Here is a 17,709-nt window from a genome sequence, read left to right on the forward strand (position 1 = left end):
AGTCCCTCTCCAGCTCTCCTGGAGCCACTTTAGGTCCCAGAAGGTGCTTTATGGTCTCCTCAGAGCCTTTCCTTCTCCAGGTTGAACACCCCCGAGTCTCTCAGCCTTTCCTGATAGCAGAGCTGCTCCATCCCTCCAATCTCTTCCTGTCCTTCTCTGGACTTGCTCCAACAGGTCCATGTCCTTCCTGTGCTGGGGGTCCCAGAGCTGGACACTCCAGGTCCTGCAGGGAAAGGGGAGAGCTTTGAGCAATTCCAGGAGAGAGAAGGAAGCACAAGAAGAGCAAAAGGACTTGGACCAGCTTTTCCTAGTTAGACCCATTTGTCACAGAAGCACCAGAAGTGCTCGAAGCTGGAAAGCTTCAACATGCAAAAGCTGTTGCCAAGGCTTATGTTTTCAGGAAATGTTTGAACTTTGGCTCCAGAAGTCACAAAATTACATAAGATTCCTCATTTTTGCTAAATGAAAATATTTTCATAAAAGAGAAAGAACCTTTCACAGAAAACACAATATAAACAGGAACCTGAAAACACAGAAATGGGAAGGCAGAGAAAAGCCCAAGATCTGTTCTCTGAAGAGATGACACTCTATTAAAGCCAGATTTGTGTTCTGGGTAGATGGATTATGGTTTTCAATCATGTCATGGTTGGCACAGTGGATCCTGTCACCCCTGGTAGCTGCATACTTCAATTTTAAAGTTCAGTCTTCCTAACAAAGAGATTTTTCCTCAGTTTCTTCTCTTTTTCTTCCCAGCAGATATTTGTATCTTTAAAAAACCCCAGTTTGAGAAGTGTCCCTCCATCCCACAGCTGTGCAGGCGTTGGGATCTCTGAATATGCTGATTCTCCCTCCTCTGAACAGGCTCCCCAGGGCAGTGGGCACAGCCCCAAGGCTGCCAGAGTTCCAGGAGGGTTTGGATGATCCTCTGGGGCACAGGGGGTGACCCTTGGGGATGGGTCTGTTCAGGGCTGAGGGTCGGACTCGATGGTCCTTGTGGGTCCTTTCCAAAACTCAGCCTGTTCTGGGATTCTGGGATTTCCTTTGTAGCATCTCTTTTCTCCCCTGGGCAGCCCAGCCTGTCCTCACCTGCAGCAGTGTGTGAACATTGTCCCTCCCCAGCTCTGCCTGCACAAATCTCTGGGAGAGGAGGCTGGACAGCAGGGAATGACAGAGTCTGCTCAGGGTGACAGAAGAGCCCCAGCCCCTCACCCCATCCTGCCTTGGCTGCCACAAACTCCAACCCTGCTTGAGGGATGTGGCAAACATCCCTGGAAGTGTCCAAAGCCAGGATGGACAGGGCTTGGAGCCACCTGGGATGGTGGAAGGTGTCCCTGCCCATGGCAGGGGGTGGAATGGTCTTTAAGGTCCCTTCCAACCCAAACCAGTCTGTGATATTTTGATTCTATGATCACTGCACTAAATACAACCCCACAGTGCCTGGGGGGGACTATTCTATATCCTCCCTTCTTCTGAGGAATGAGAGCAAGCCAAAGAAATTATACCTGCAGCTAAAAAAATTATTTCAACTAATTGTAGAATGTCATCTTTTTTTCCTCTCACAGAAATCAGGTCACCAGCAAATGACAGTTCCATTTTTTTCTCTTTGCTGTCTTTCACATCTCAAGCTGCTCCCATTGTCGGGGAGAGCAGCAGGACCCACCAACCACTAACCCAGCCCAGCTCCTGGGCCTTCACTGCAAACATCCACATCCCCAGGCTGTGGGGGCTGGCAGGAGAGGGGGAAAGGGGTGTTTTGTCTGTCAAACCATGGCATGGTGCACATTAATGCAGGGAAAAGGCCACAAGTACAGCCCCAGTGAGGTGTTGAGGTTGGTGATCTCTGTGGTATTTGTAGCTCGTGCTCAGATTGCAGTTCAGTAAACTGAGAGCCAGGGAGGCTCTGAAGGATGGATGTAATTTATCTCCTTCAAATCTGACAGAAAATCAGCATTAAAAATGGCATTTCACTGCTCCTGCCTGGCCCCCAGCTCTGCCACCCCACTGAGAGCCCCCCTCACCCGTGGGTGAGCCAGGGGAGGGAGGGACACGTGTCAGGGACCCTTCCTGGCCAAGGCAGGAGCTCTGCTGGTGGATTTGGGCAGGTCCCTGTGCAGAGCTCAGCCAAGACCCACCATTTACCACAACAGGGGCTCTGAACCCTCAAGCAGCCACAGCTGCAGGAGCAGAAAAAGCTCCAGATCCAGATTCCTTTTGCCTACCAAGGATATTTCTGCCTCCAGCTCCAGCACTGGCCTCCTCCACGTGCCTCCAGGAGAGCTCCCATCCACCTCCCTTCCCTGGCACGAGGTGGGCACAGTTCAGACCTCAAAGCCAAAGCCTCAAACGCCTCCACATCTTTTCCTTGTCCGTGAGCAAACATCCAACTGGAAAAAAAACCTTTCTCCTTTGTTATTTTCCATTGATTTAGTGAACTGTAGATCAGGATGAGGGTTTACAGTTGATCTGGGTTAGGAAAAAGATGAGTTTAGTACTGAGTTTGAATTAGAAATGGGTTATTTTAAAGGTTAAAATGCACAATTAGGTTTTTCTTTGTGTCTGCAGGTTTAGATAAGTTTTAGGGTTTAGGGGGATGATTAAACTCAAAGACTTGGGTTTTAAGTTTCAAGAGATAATTGCCTTTGGGTTGGAATTGAATTTGAAATAATTTGAAGGATTAGGGTGGTATTAAGGTTAGATATGATTAACCACTGCATTATAGTAGATTACTGTTAAATACAATCTCAGGCTGATTTAGGAGTTCAGTTTGAATCTAATTATAATTAGAACTATTATTTGGCATAAACACTGTGATTGCTGATCAGGGGAGATATGAGAATTTGCATCAGGGTCTTATAGTCTGCAGCCACATTTCCAGTTGGTGCCCCTGTTTTGGTTCTTCCCATGAGGGTGGGAGATCTCAGCTCCTCTGACAGCTCTTGCCATTTGGTTTGTGGCACAGGATCATCCAAATCCACCTGTTCATGCAGAGGGATCTGCTCCTTCACCTGTTTGGCAGGAGTATCCTGAGCTGGATGCTCCTTGCCCAGGGGATACCAATCCCAGGGGTAGGACACAACCAGACAGGAGAAGGACCAGATGATCTCCTTGGTTTCCAGCCCAACTCCACACCAAGGGTATGGACTACTTTCTGTCTCTCATGGGCAACACTCCTCAGAGGGTCCCCAGTCAGGGGACATTCTCCTACCACATTTAAGGGATTTCTTGTGGAAATCAAGTGAGATCCCCAAGACAAATAAAATCACAGAATCACAGAACATGTTGAGTTTTGGAAGGGACCCACAAGGATCATTGAGTCCAGCTCCTGGCCCTGCACAGGCCCATCCCCAAGGGTCACCCCCTGTGCCCCAGAGGATCATCCAAACCCTCCTGCAGCTCTGGCAGCCTTGGGGCTGTGCCCACTGCCCTGGGGAGCCTGTTCAGTGCCAACCACCCTCTGGGGGAAGAACCTTTCCCTGAGATCCACTCTGAGCCTGCCCTGACACAGCTCCAGCCATTCCCTGGGGGCTGTCCCTGGTGCCCCCAGAGCAGAGCTCAGTCCTGCCCCTCCTCTGCCCCTGCCCAGGCAGTTGGAACTGCACTGAGCTCTCCCCTCAGTCTCCTCTGCTCCAGCTGAACACACCAAGTGCCCTCAGTGTCCTCACACGGCTCCAAATCAAGGCCCTTCCCCATCCTCGTTGCCTCCTTTGGACACTCTCCAATGGCTTCAGATCTTCCTCAAATTGTGTCCCCCCAGCCTGCCCCAACATTGCAGGGGAAGCCGCTCAGGGCAGAGCAGAGCGGGACAAGTCCCTCCCTGGACCGGCCGGCGATGCTGGGCCTGGTGCCCCCCAGGACAGGGTGGGCCCTCCTGGCTGCCAGGGCACTGCTGACTCAGGGCCAACTGGCCACACACCACCACTCCCAGGGACCTCTCTGGCTCTGCTTTCCAGCCTCTCCTTCCCCACTCTGTTTGTCCATTGGGGGTTGCCCCATCCCTGGGGCAGAATCCAGCACTTCCCCGTGTTGAACTTCTGAGGGTTGGTGATTGCCCAGGCCTGTCATTTGTCTGGGTCTCTCTGCAGGGCCTCCCTGATTTCCAGGGACTCAACAGCTCCTCCCAGTTTTGGGTCATCTGCAGACTTGCTGAGTGTCCTTTCCAACTTTATACACATCTAAATTCACGGCTTAAACCCAGCAGTTTCTGGTCATTCCTGCAGAGAAACCCCAGAAATCCCTGGTGCCACCAGGTCAGGAGCAGTTTGGAGCTGTGCTGGATGGGAGGCTGCAAATGCAGGTGCTGCTTTGGTTGCAGTCCATGTTTTTATTTCATGAGGCACATGGAGGATAAACTAAGAGTGGTTTTGTTTAGAACACAGTGACACTTTCCCAGGTTTCCAGCCATTCAAAGCAACTCAGGGGAAACATCTGATCATTTAAATCTATTTTCCATTCTGAGCCTGAGCCTTTATGAATAAAACCAACGACTGTTGTTTAGAAATAACTCCCTTCCACATATAACTATAACTTTTCTGGGCAAAAAAAAAACCCTCTTGATGTTTAGTCAGTGCTGTTTTATTCAGTTGCAGTAAAAGCAGGGAAGAGAAGACTCAGTAGGCTGTTTATTACCATGGATGTTATTTTTTGTACTTTACAGGATGCATTTTCTGTCAGAATTTGTAAAATATTAATCAAACAAACAGAAAACAGTACCGAAACTACAACTTGAAATGAAGATGATTTCACAGCAACACTAAATCCATAATGGCACATTCCCCATCTTTTTTCTGTCAACTATGCCACCTAAATGCTTCATTTACAGCAGGTTTGCTTTTGTTTTGGTATCTCTTGACATTTTATTGTCTCGGTTTCATTGAAATGAGAACAAAGGAGAGAAACTCTCTGTGAATAACAATGTTAAGAAGCAATTAGCCAGTAGAAATCAAAATACACGATCATGCCATTAAAGTGTGTGACAATTCACGTGCAGGAGAGGGAAGAGCTGCACTTCAGGAGACGGTTAAACCAGTGTGTTCCATACACTGCCTGGCACACTGCTGGCACAGACTGGTCCTTTGGCACAGGGAAATGGGAGGTGGGAAGTTGGTTCTCTTGCACATCATTGCCCTGTATGTCCCCACCCAGGCTGTTTGTCCCAGGGCTGAGTCCATCTGTCCACCCTTGTGGGGTTGGTTTCCACCAGAAATCAGAGCCAGGGCTCTCACACCCCCATAGCAAAGGTCTCCATCCCTACAGGAGACACCTGAGTCTAATGGAGACCCTCCTGTGGGCAAGTGGAATCCTCTCTCCTGTTCTGGACACAGCAGGGGTGAGGTACCTGTGGACACCAGATCCTGCCTCCTCAGCAGGGGAGTTCCTGGTGTGTCTTGGGAGCTGCAACCCCAGGAGGAGCCTCAGTGACAGAAGAGTTCCCACAGCCCTGGAGGTGTTTGAGCAGAGATTGGATGTGGCATCAGTGCCATGGGCTGGGTGACAAGGTGGGGCTGGGTCACAGGTTGGACTCGATGATCTCAGAGGTCTTTTCCAGCCTCACTGATTTTGTGATTCCATGGCCAAGATTTCAATGTTCCCTCTTCAGATATTTTTTCTCTTTTCCATATAAATGTGACATTGTCACAGCAAATCACAGACAACATTCTGAGTTCTGGTGAAGAACTCCCAAAGCTTTGCTGAGTGCTGAAGGCACCCCTGCCTTCAGGTCTTGCCTGTTTGGGGTATCTGTTGTGCTTCTGGGTCTGCAAGGATTTCCTGTCTTCAATATATAAAGCAGCACTTCCTCATTAAGGTTTTCAAGGTCCTCTTTCATTCTTCCTCCAATATCTGCAAAAAGAGCCCCAGCAACCACTGGATCTTACATTTTTCAGGGAGAAGTAGATCTGTATTGACATTACAGGCTATATTTGAGCTGCAGTAAAAACTGTAGCTGGTTTGACAAATGCTTTTTATAGATTAAAAATGCTTGTGGACTAAAGATGTAATTATGTGGTCTTCAGGAAATTTTGGTAAATCATTGTACCAAAGCAATGGCTACATGTTTCCTTCCTGCTTCAGACCAATTTTACTCAGCTGGAGCTCCTGCCCTGGCTCCTGCTCATTTCTGGGTTTTAGTCTTGCACAGAACAGTTGCACTTCATCCAGCCCCTGCACTTCCTATTTCAGGATCAGCTCTAAAGAGCTGCAAAAGCAGCCAAATTTCACTTATTTTGGGTGGTTGAATGGAGACCTTAAGTCCTCATGATGGGATTTTCAGGACCCTCAGTGTGGAAAATCCAATTTCTTTGTGGGCCCTACCCCAGCACTGCTTTCCAGTGAACTTCCTGAAGGGAGGGCACGGGATAAAGGAGGCAGGATGGTGGGAGATGCTTTAAAATCACCTGAAGGGTTTGTTCTTTCTCTTGCTGGACCAGCATGGATCTCAAGTGGCTTGTATCAAAACCTGCTTGAAGCCTTTTTAACATTAGGAAGTGTCCAATATAAGGAAGATACAAATAAAATTCACATATAGATGTGTTTTCCTTTATCAGTTTAGACTTGAGGGTCCATCCCAAAGAGCCCTGTGCTTCAGGGGGGACCAAACACACAGATGTGACCTCAGCAAAACCACTTTTACAGCCCATCAGGCAACTGCCAGTGCAGCGTCACCACCGCTCTTCTGCTCAGCATTTCATTCCCAGTTCCTGTTCTGTGTGAAGAAATAAATATATATATTTATAGAGGCAGAAAAGGAGTGAAATGGCATAAAACCACAGCCTGAGAGGCAGCAGGGGCAGGATGGGGAGGAACATCTGGGATGGGATGGGATGGGATGGGATGGGATGGGATGGGATGGGATGGGATGGGATGGGATGGGATGGGATGGGATGGGATCAGATGGACCAAAAACTCCTGGAGAGAAAGGGAGTCAAGTCCCAGAAAGGGAGAAAAGTCCCAGAAACTGTGGGAAAGGAGGGAAGAGGGTTGGGTAGAGGCAAACCAAGCAGAAACGAGGGATGGACAGACCTGAGCCTGCCCTAAACCCCCCAGGGAGCTGCAGTTTGGGCAGGAGCTTCACTCTGGCAGATCTGGCCTGAGTGATCTAATGGGTGTTTTCCAGCTGAGCCTTTGAGGCTCCACAGAACCACTGGAGTCACTTTACGTAATCCCTGGGAACCAGAGACATTCCAGAAATAGTTTTCCAAAAGAAAAATACTGAGTTAATGCAACTCTTCCTTAAAGCAGTGATGAAGCCGGGGGAGAATTTTCACAGCAGCGCCAGGGGGAGCACAGTTAATGTCAGACTGGGTTGGTGCCACACCAAGTTTTTTTCTGGGTCTATTTATACTCTTTAACTCAAAGTGGAATCCGTTCCTGAGGGGGGCAAGGCAAGAACATGTTTATTTTATGCAAAAAGGAATCTTTTTTTTTTTTTTTTTTTACATTGCAAAAACAGTTCACTGGAACAGGATGGGATCATTCCTGCCACTTTTTCTTGGTAGCCTTTAACATTTGATCCAGTCCCTTCAGTGGTGAGAGATGTGCAGGACAGTGGGTCTGAGGGAGAGGGAGAGGTGACTTGTACCCTGTGATCCTGATATTCCCATCAGTTCCTGCCGGAGAGTTCAGATCCAGAGTGAAAAGCCATCGTTTTTCCATCACAGATGAACCCACACTGAGAACTACAGGATCCCCACAACTGCTTTCTTGATCTAAGGCCCTCTGGCTTTGAGAACTTGCTTGCACACCACTAGTCAGCAGCTTTTTGGGGAGGAAACCTGCTTTGCACACAGCCAGTCCAAGATTTTGACATCAGTGTGAGAATTTGTGGAGGAGCAGGTCATGCCTTGTCCCAGCACAGGACGTGGAGTGGTGTCTGTAAAGTCACCAGAGCCTGCACAGAGAAAGGAAGGGTGAGGAAGAGGGGGTGTGGTGGGACAGATGGGCTGGGAGGATGTCCCAATCTCCAGGACAGGATGTCCTGGGGACACCCAGACCAGGCCAGCAGCACTCTGTGTTTGCTGCAGGGTCTCTGTGAGAGGGCAGGGATATGAACTTGTGGGCTGGGGTCTCTTCCAGGTGTCTTCTCCAGTCTCCTCATGTAGCACCTTCCCACTGCAGCTCCTGGGACACGTCCCCAGGTCCCAGGCGAGGTGTGCTACCCCCAGGCTGGAGGGGGAGACCAACCAAGGGGGCTGCACTGGCCAACTCACAGACCAGGGAACCAAATCCTCCCTCCCACGTCTGAATGGAGACTCCATCCAAAGAGATGAGGAGGGACTGGACATCAGGAGAAATTTCTTCACAAAAAGGGTCGTTAAGCATTGGAATGAGCTGCTCAGGGAGGTGGTGGAGTCACCAACCCTGGAAGTATTCAAGGAGCAAGTGTTTGGGGCACTCAGTGCCACAGTCTAGTTGACAAGGTGGTGGTTGCTCCAATGTTGGGCTTGATGATCCCAGAGGTCTTTTACAACCAAAATCACTCTTTGGCCTGGTTGACCCTTTTCTGCCTTTTACACTGGACAGAAACTGCTCCTCTGCCTCTATGGCCCAACAAGAGCATGTGGAGAGTTAAGTGTGGGAGGAAAATAAATAACATCCTGGAGATGAGGGAATGGGCTGTTTGGCTCAGTTCCAACTGGCCAGGACTTCTTATCCCAGGAGAGGTGTCCCCAAACTCTGTGCCCTCCATTCTCCCTCACTCTCCTCTAACAGACTTTCTTCTCAGTCAGTCTCAGAGGGCTCCTGGAAATTTTTAGAGGAGACTTTTCCCCAGGCTTCTCTTGAAGGGGAAACAGGCCAATTCTGAAATAAAGGTGACCTGGGTGGGAAATCAGCGTGGGCTCCTGGTAGAAGACAAGGGCTGGCATTTGTCCAGCGTTGGTCTCTGAGCTGCTCTGCCAGGATCGAAAATGCACTGGCCAGGTGTGAGGAGTCATGGATAAAATATTGTAAGAGCAGGAAAATACAGAGTGGCCTTTGCTGCAGTAACCTCACAGTGTCTCAAGGTCAGTGCTGCCCATCACAGGTCCTGCTGCTCATCTCCCAGGTGGGGCACCTGGCCCAGGAAGGCAAGTCAAGGAAGGAAAACTAAGGGTTTCACCTTCCAGGCACATAAAATCACAGAATCACAGAATGGTTTGGGTTGGAATGGACCTTAAAGCTCATCCAGTCCCACCCCCTGCCATGGGCAGGGACACCTTCCACCAGCCCAGGCTGCTCCAAGCCCTGTCTAACCTGGCCTTGGACACTTCCAGGGATGGGGCAGCCACAGCTTCTCTGGGCAACCTGTGCCAGGGCCTGCCCACCCTCACAGGGAAGAATTATTTCTCAATATCAAATCTAAACTTACTTTCTGTACCTGCCAGGCTCAGCTCTGTCCTGAAGTCCTGAGCAGGACAGAGATGTTTCCTATCACTTCTGGAGGACCAGTAGCAGCATGGATGCAGGTAGGAAGTCTACCAGGGTGGGAGAAGCCTGATAATAAAGTGGGTAGAAGGAAAGTGGGAACAGCATGTGACCCTCAGGGTCAGGACCAGGTGAAGAAGGTGAAGATTTTTGGTTTCAGTTTCTGATCGGGATGTTCCTGAATTGCTTGGGCCAGAAAGAGGATGAACCAAGAAAGGATCATTCTGATCTTGAATTTTTTTTTTCTTTTTCTTGTTCCCTAAGCCTGGGCCATGGGTAATTCTGAGGCAGGGAACCAGCCTAGAAAAGGAAGTGTCTGCTGTTGCTTTGACTCAAAGCTGTCATGGGACTTTCCACCATGGGAAAGGGTCAGCACTGCTCTGGGAGCAGGGGACAGGAAGGAGCACTGCAAAGGGTCTCCCTTGCAGGTGGTACCTGGAAACTCCCTGCTTGTGTTCTGATGTCCCAGAGCTGCTACAGCAGCTGGGGCTGCCTGGCCTCCCAGCCAGCCCCAGGGAGCTTAGGAGGCCCAGGCTTTGCTGTCAGTGGTGGTGCAGGCACAGTGGCAGCTCAGAAATGTGTCACACTGGTGACCTTTGGGGCTCCAGTGTCCATCATCCCATCCTGCTCCCCCAGACACCACAGGGACCGGGGGCAGCTTCCCAGCAGCACAGAACGGATCCCCAGTGACCTCAGAGTGCTGGGTGGAGCTCAGGCCTCCTGTGTGCTCTGCCAGGGCCTGGGAGAGCTCCTCTGCCAATGAAGCACCATGAGCTGTGGACAGCCCAGCTGGAAGGAGTCAGTTTTACACCCTGCTGGAAGTTCCCACTGCTGGGATGCCGAGATCACTTCCAGCTGCCAGGAACAGCCTCGGGCAGGGCAGCTCCCCCTGGGTCAGCGTTTGTGCTGGGCTGCAGGAACCAAACACCACCCTGAGCACCCCAAGAGCTCTGCACCTCTGCCAGGGGCACCACCACATAGGAAGATCTGAAGCCATTGGAGAGTGTCCAAAGGAGGCAACGAGGATGGGGAAGGGCCTTGATTTGGAGCCGTGTGAGGACACTGAGGGCACTTGGTGTGTTCAGCTGGAGCAGAGGAGACTGAGGGGAGAGCTCACTGCAGTTCCAACTGCCTGGGCAGGGGCAGAGGAGGGGCAGGACTGAGCTCTGCTCTGGGGGGACCAGGGACAGCCCCCAGGGAATGGCTGGAGCTGTGTCAGGGCAGGCTCAGGGTGGATCTCAGGGAAAGGTTCTTCCCCCAGAGGGTGGTTGGCACTGAACAGGCTCCCCAGGGCAGTGGGCACAGCCCCAAGGCTGCCAGAGCTGCAGGAGGGTTTGGATGATCCTCTGGGGCACAGGGGGTGACCCTTGGGGATGGGCCTGTGCAGGGCCAGGAGTTGGACTGGATGGTCCTTGTGGGTCCCTTCCAACTCAGCACATTCTGGGATTCTGGGAGATGCCAAGATCACTCCCTGATGCCAGGAGCAGCCTTGGGCAGGGCAACTCCCTCTGGGTCAGTGTTAGTGTTGCTTTCCTAAGGGATTCAGGAACCAAACAACACCACACTGAGCACCCCAAGAGCTCTGCACCTCTGCCAGGGGCATCCACCCAAAGTCATTCAACATCTTGAGCTTTGCTTTGTGGCTGAGCCCTCAAATGGCAAAAAAATCACCAAGGAGGAAAATAAAATACGGATTAAAATTCCCTCTGTGACTCAGCCTTCCACCACCTTTGATAAACAGGGCTCTGGACTCACAAGAACAGAGGGGGAATCTGGCTCTGACCTCACCGAGGGGTGTGAGGTCCTAGTTAATTCCCAATACCTGAATGTAGAGCTCCAAGCATTTTCTTACTCCCTGACCTAAAAATACCAAAAAATTGAACTATCAAGGCAGTGTTTTCAATATTCTTACCTCAAAACATTTTGCCAATGGTTTGCCATTTTCATACTCCCAAAAATGGAGTGAGGGCCCTAGACATGAGTGCTGAACACGGGGGCATGTCAGGCCCTCGGTCCTGGTAATAAATGACCAAGCTCAGCACTGGACAGGATGCCTTGCCATGCATTAAAAACATTTATTCCTCTGCAAAGCTGGGTGTGCATTTCATGCCTGGCTGCAGCGGTGATAACGTGGCTCCATCTCTGCCCATCAGCACAGCTGGAGCCTGTGGGGTGTAAATACCTGTGGGGTGTAAATACCTGCTCAAAGGAACATCTGCGACAGCCACAGCAAAACATCGCTCTGGTAAACAGCAGCAGGAGGGGAAGCTCGTGGGATTGGGGGGATTGGGGGCAAAATACTGGGAGCCAAAAAGAATTAAGGGATTTAAAGGGAAGGGGAAGGGTCAAGAGGGGTTAAGGTTGGGCACTTTCAAGCGGGGGAGACGCCACCTCTGAAGGGTCAGGTAGAATAAGGGCAGATAGAATGTTTTAACTGCAGTTGGAAGCTGTGACCCAGCTGCCATGGCTGAAACGTGGTGGGATGGATGCCAGGACTGGAGTGGAGTTATTGATGGCTGTTCAGGGGGGCCAGGCAAGACAGGAGTGTTGGAGGGGTTGCCATGGACATCAAGAGATAGACAGACTGAGAGGAATAGCCAGAGCTTATGGCAACAAAGGGAACCTGGTAGTCGGTGTCTACTACAGGTCATCCGACCACGAGGAGCCCACTGACAAAGCCTTCTTGCTCCAGCTCAGGGGACATCACCTTGACAGGCTTTTGTTCTGCTGGGGGACCCCAACCACCCTGGCACCTGCTGGAAAAGTAGCACAGGGAGCACTGTGTGCTACTGGGGCAACCCAGGAGACTCCTGGAGGGCTTGGAGGATAAATTCCTAAGCCAGGGAACAGACAGCCCTATCTGAGGGGATACTGGGTCAGGACAACCCCCAGGATCAATCCAGGCTGGGGATGAGCAGATGGAGCAGCCCTGGGGGAAGGATTTGGAGGGGCTGGTGGGGGAGAAGCTGGACATGGCTCAGCCCACAAACCCCCCATGACCTGGGCTGATCCCCCAGCGTGGGCTGCAGGGCAGGGGGGGATCCTGCCCCTCTTCCCCCTCAGGTGAGACCCCCCTCCAGAGCTGCCCCAGCCCTGGGGACGGCACAGAATCAGAGAATGTGCTGAGTTAGAAGGGACTCACAAGAATCATCCAAGTCCAGCTCCTGGCCCTGCACAGGCACCCCAACAATCCCACCCTGTCCCTCAGAGCGTTGCCCAAACCCTCCTGGAGCTCTGGCAGCCTTGGGGCTGTGCCCACTGCCCTGGGGAGCCTGTTCAGTGCCAACCACCCTCTGGGGGAAGAACCTTTCCCTGAGATCCACCCTGAGCCTGCCCTGACACAGCTCCAGCCATTCCCTGGGGGCTGTCCCTGCTCATGAGATAAAGAGGAAGGACCTGGAGCTGCTGGAGTGAGTTCGGAGGAAGCCCCGGAGCTGCTCCAAGGGCTGGAGCCCCTCTGCTCTGGAGCCAGGCTGGGAGAGCTGGGGGGGTTCACCTGGAGAAGAGAAGCTCCAGAGAGACCTGAGAGCCCCTTGCAGGGCCTAAAGGGGCTCCAGGAAGGATAAGGACAGTTTTTAGCAGGGCCTGTTCTGACAGAACAAGAGGTGATGGTTTGAAACTGAAATAGGGTTGATTCAGACTGGGTATAAATTTTTTATGAGGATGGTGAAACACAGGCACAGGTTGCCCAGAGAGGCTGTGGCTACCCCATCCCTGGAAACATTGCAGACCAGGTTGGACAAGGCTCTGAGCAAACCGGTCCAGCTGAAGATGTCCCTGCTCAGTGCAGGGGCTTGGACTCGATGGGCTTTAAAAGTCCCTTCCAGCCCAAATCAATCTCTGATTCTGTGATTCACTGAGATGTCGACATCTCCTTTCCAACAAGGAATGAGTTTCTATTTGTTCTCCTTCATAAGTTTATTTGCAAAGAAATTATCTCATATATTGATCAAATTCCTGACTCTGACACTGGAGGTTTAGTAATCTCCAGTTTTCTGTATCTGTAATTTCATCAGTTAAGAAGTTTGTTTAATATATAGGTCAGCACCTTGCTCAAGCCCACAGCCACAGAAAGCACCTTCTTTGGAAATGTCTGGAAAAACAGTCTGGAGAATCCCTGGCCTGGATGGCAGCCCCACTGCCCCGGGGCCAGGCAGTGTCACCAGCGGAATCTTGGGATCAGCACTTCGCATTTCACTTGCTGTAAACACTTGGATTTAGGGAAACTCAGAGTAAATACTGGCTTTAACTTTCCACTGGTCAATATTTACTTATTGTGTCAATAAAACCTGATGTTCATTTTAGCAGAAGCCGGGACTCGTTGGAACAACACGGATTGTCCTCCCAAACAGGCAGGAGGCAGAGCAGGAACAGCTGTGCTGCCTCAACACCTGGGCTGGCAAAGCAGAGATGGTCATTTGTAGGGATGACTCTCCAAAAAACACCCTGACCTTGAGCTTTGGGCACAGGTGAGCGAAACTCCAGGACCTTGTCACTGCTGGAAAACAAACTGTGCTGTGGGGAAGGCTCCTCTGGCAGCTGCTGCAGACCCAGGGTGGTTCACAAATTCACAGCCTATTCTGAGCTGGAAGGGACCCACAAGGATCATCTGCAGCTTAGAAAGGTAAAGGTGGCCTTTGGTGCCCTTGTGAGGGGAACCCCCCTTCCCAGGATCGCTTGATGGACACACTCTTGGTGTCTCCTTGTGCTGCCCAGGGCTGTGATCTGGTGCCACTGTCAGCCCCCAGTGCCCCCCTGATGTCCAGGTGCTACCACAGAACAGATGGCTTGGAGGAGCTGCTGGAGCTTCCCAGCCCTACATCCTGCTCAGAGCAGAGTCCCTCTCTCGGGCTCCAGGAAAGGTCAGCGTGGGTTTGTCCTGCCCCAGCCTGAGGATCCACCCCCTGTGCCGTGGGTTTGTCCTGCCCCAGCCTGAGGATCCACCCCCTGTGCCGTGTGGGTGGCACTGATGGACACACTCGGTACCCCCATGTGGAGCCAACCCGGGCAGGGACCTGTTCCCACTCCTGCCACCCATCCTGCTGCCCCTGGCTCAGCTCCTGAGCAGCTCACCCAGCACCAGAGGCAGGTCAGGGGGATGGGAGAGGCCCAGGGCAGCCCCAGTACAGACCAGTTTACAGGTCTGCACCAGTTTATCCTCAGTTTTGGGTTGTATTAACATGCTTAAAAAGGACAGTAACAGAGAGAAGTCTGCAAAAGGTGCATTGATGCCCAGATTTGTGCCAACACATTTAGAGGAATAGTGCCCTAAATCTGGAGGGCTGAGCTCACAAATCCCTTCAAAACCACAGAGAGGCTGCAGAGGGACAGCACACAAATCCAAAGACATTTCCAGAATGTGTCTTAATCCGTGTTTGTGGCAGGTGCAGCAACAACTGGGCTCCCAGTGGGGGTGAGACAGTGGTTTCAGGGGCCAGCACATGAGTCCCTGTGCAGACACAAACACCCTTTCTGACCCCATGCCCAGCACTGCCTCTCCAGTCACTGTGAAATGCCCGAATTCAGGATCAAATTTGTCCCTAAGATGCCTCCTTGGGCAAGAACATTGCTCACATAACCCAAGGGTAGTTGATTTTCCAGTAGATGGAAGAACTTGACTCAAAACCTCCTTTATGAAGCCAGCAGCCTGTGCTGAAGCCTTGTAAACCAACCCAGTCCTTGCTATGTCTACTACTAATAATTTTTCTTAAGGAGGCTTGTCACAGGCTCCAGCAGGGGCTGCAGCCTCCAACTGTGTTATTGGGATATTTAATCCGTTCCTGGAAGGAGCAGAGCCCAGAAAGCAGCACACAGAGACGGGAGGCTGGACTTGTGCCAGTGCCAGAGGACTGAGAGCTCCACTAACCACTTGATTTGCTCCCTCGGGAGCAGGGGTGGCTCTGGGAGAAGCATCCACTGCTGCTCCAAGGAAAAGGAGCTCTGCACTCCAGGCCTTGAGCAGCAACAAGCAGGGTTGCAGCTAAATCTGGGGGAACACCAGCTCCAACTGCATGGGAAATCCTGGGAAGATGAAACACACTGTGCTGGGTGAGGCAGCTGGATACTCCTGAGGGAAGGGCCAAAGTGGGATGAATTGCTTCCCTCCCAGCATGAAGCTGGAGCTGTTTCTGATCCCTGGTTTCTGGCTGGAGACTCCTCAGGCTCTGCACTTCACTTTGGGTCCAGGGACCTGCTTGGCTCAAGGCTGCAAGCCCTGGTCACCCATTAACCCACCACACCACTCGTCTGATCCCAACTTTTGTGCCTTTATCTGATTCTTTGCTCTCTTCCCCTCATCTCCCTGGTACCACAGCGCTTTCGAACATCACTTCAAAATGGTTACAAATGTGCTGGGCCATTTCTAGGACGTTCAGTCCCTCCCTCCAGAGGATCCTGAGGGGTGTTTGGTGTCCTCCTGTTCTTTGGGGTCTCCAGCTTGGCTGCAGCCAGAGGGTCTTCCCCAGGAAGAGCCCTGTGCATGTTGCCCTGGAGGGGATGTTGAGGTTGGACACGTGTGATGATTCTTCTGACACATGGGATAGTTGTGAAGGGTTTCTCATGTCCCCCAGGGGTTATTCCCAGCCTCCAGCTCTCCCCAGGCTTGCAAGGGTGGGCACAAACACCCCCTTTGTGCTCCCAGGGTTCCGAGCTTGGCTCTGGGCTCCTGTCCCTGCTCAAGCCCCTCTGCCCTGCAGTGAGGAGCACAGGGGGGGACTGGGACCCTCCTGTCCTGCACAAGAGGCTTCCCAGGGTGTGCAGTGACTGCAACCCTGTAAATCATCAGGGTGGGGGGCCCTGGCAGGGAAGGTTTGCTCTGACCCTTTGGGGAAGCACTTGCTCAGTCCTGTTGATCGTTTCTGCTGCATCCAGCCATCTCCAGGAGCTGCTTCCCTCCCATCAACACCACAGCTCATCCTGATCCCCCCACGTAGCTTAGAAACCATCCCTGTGCTGTTGCTTGAAAACAAAGGACAAAATCGGTCCCATTAAAGTTAAATGCAGCTGGGACTGCAATAAAAGTGCTCCCACAGTGAGGGGGGTGGGGAAAGTGAGGGGGGGAAAGTCCCAAAGAAAGCTGAAGACTCACAGCTGGGAAACACATGGGCAGCTGAGGGGACTGAGCCAGAGAGATCAAAGCAAGGCCCTGGACATGCTGATGGTGCTGGGGGGTGACAGAGGCTGAAATGCAGGTGCTGAATATCAAGGAGCCACATCCCAGCCCAGACACAGGGGTGGCTGTGATGAGGGCTGCACTGGCTGCCTCCAGATGTGCCCCTGGAGTTACTCAGCTGCCCAAAATGCTGGCTCTCACCAGTTTGGCTGGGCTGTTCTGGCCAGAAGCTCGTGTGGTGGAGGTGGCAGCACCACTGCTGGTGTAATACCCACGTGAGAAAGCAGAACCTGGGCTGTAGAGCACGAAGCTGAATTGTAAATTGAAGCTCAGGCAACATCAGTGATAATCTTCTTCTGCTCTGAAGAGTATGGGCAGCACGAGCTGGAGAGGGAGGGACACAAATGTTGATGGGGGGGTTTATTTCTTTTGGAAGTGAATTCCTGTGATCTCCAGCTGAGCATGCCAGACCTGTGAGTCATGGTGACTCCTTGGAGTGAGCAGCAAAGGCACTGAGTGTCCTGCTCTCTTTGCACTCTGTTCAGCACCCATGAGACAGGGCAAGAGCAGAGCAGACCCCGTTCTCTGCGATGCACCCGTCCCTGGGGTGGCAGCTCTCCCTTACAAAGACGAGCTGATCCCTGGATTCATTTCTCTTTTTCACGTGTTGGGCCATTTCATTCACACAATAAGGAAACCTACACCAGGTGTGGCTGATGAAAAGCACAATGAGCTGCCATTTACAGCTCTGAAAGGCCCAGAACGTGCTCCCGTGCCGTGGCCATCGGTCACCTGTGGGTCAGCCTGGTGGTGCTGCCTCCTCCAGCCCATCCACTCCAGGCCTTTATCCCAGGGCCACAGCACAGCACCTGGGCTGTCCCTGCATCCCACAGGATGAAGTGGGATGAGGCAGCCAGAGGAGCCACAGCAGAGTCACAGCAGGTGCAAGGTGGTGACACATGTCCAGGGGGCTCCTCTGCTGTCTGTGGGCAGAGGATGGGGCAGATCTGAGGGCACTTGGTGTGTTCAGCTGGAGCAGAGGAGACTGAGGGGAGACCTCCGTGCAGTTCCAACTGCCTGGGCAGGGGCAGAGGAGGGGCAGGACTGAGCTCTGCTCTGGGGGGACCAGGGACAGCCCCCAGGGAATGGCTGGAGCTGTGTCAGGGCAGGCTCAGGGTGGATCTCAGGGAAAGGTTCTT

This window comes from Myiozetetes cayanensis, unplaced genomic scaffold, assembly GCF_022539395.1.
Source record: "Myiozetetes cayanensis isolate MyiCay16 unplaced genomic scaffold, myiCay2020 scf23, whole genome shotgun sequence".
NCBI lineage: Eukaryota > Metazoa > Chordata > Aves > Passeriformes > Tyrannidae > Myiozetetes > Myiozetetes cayanensis.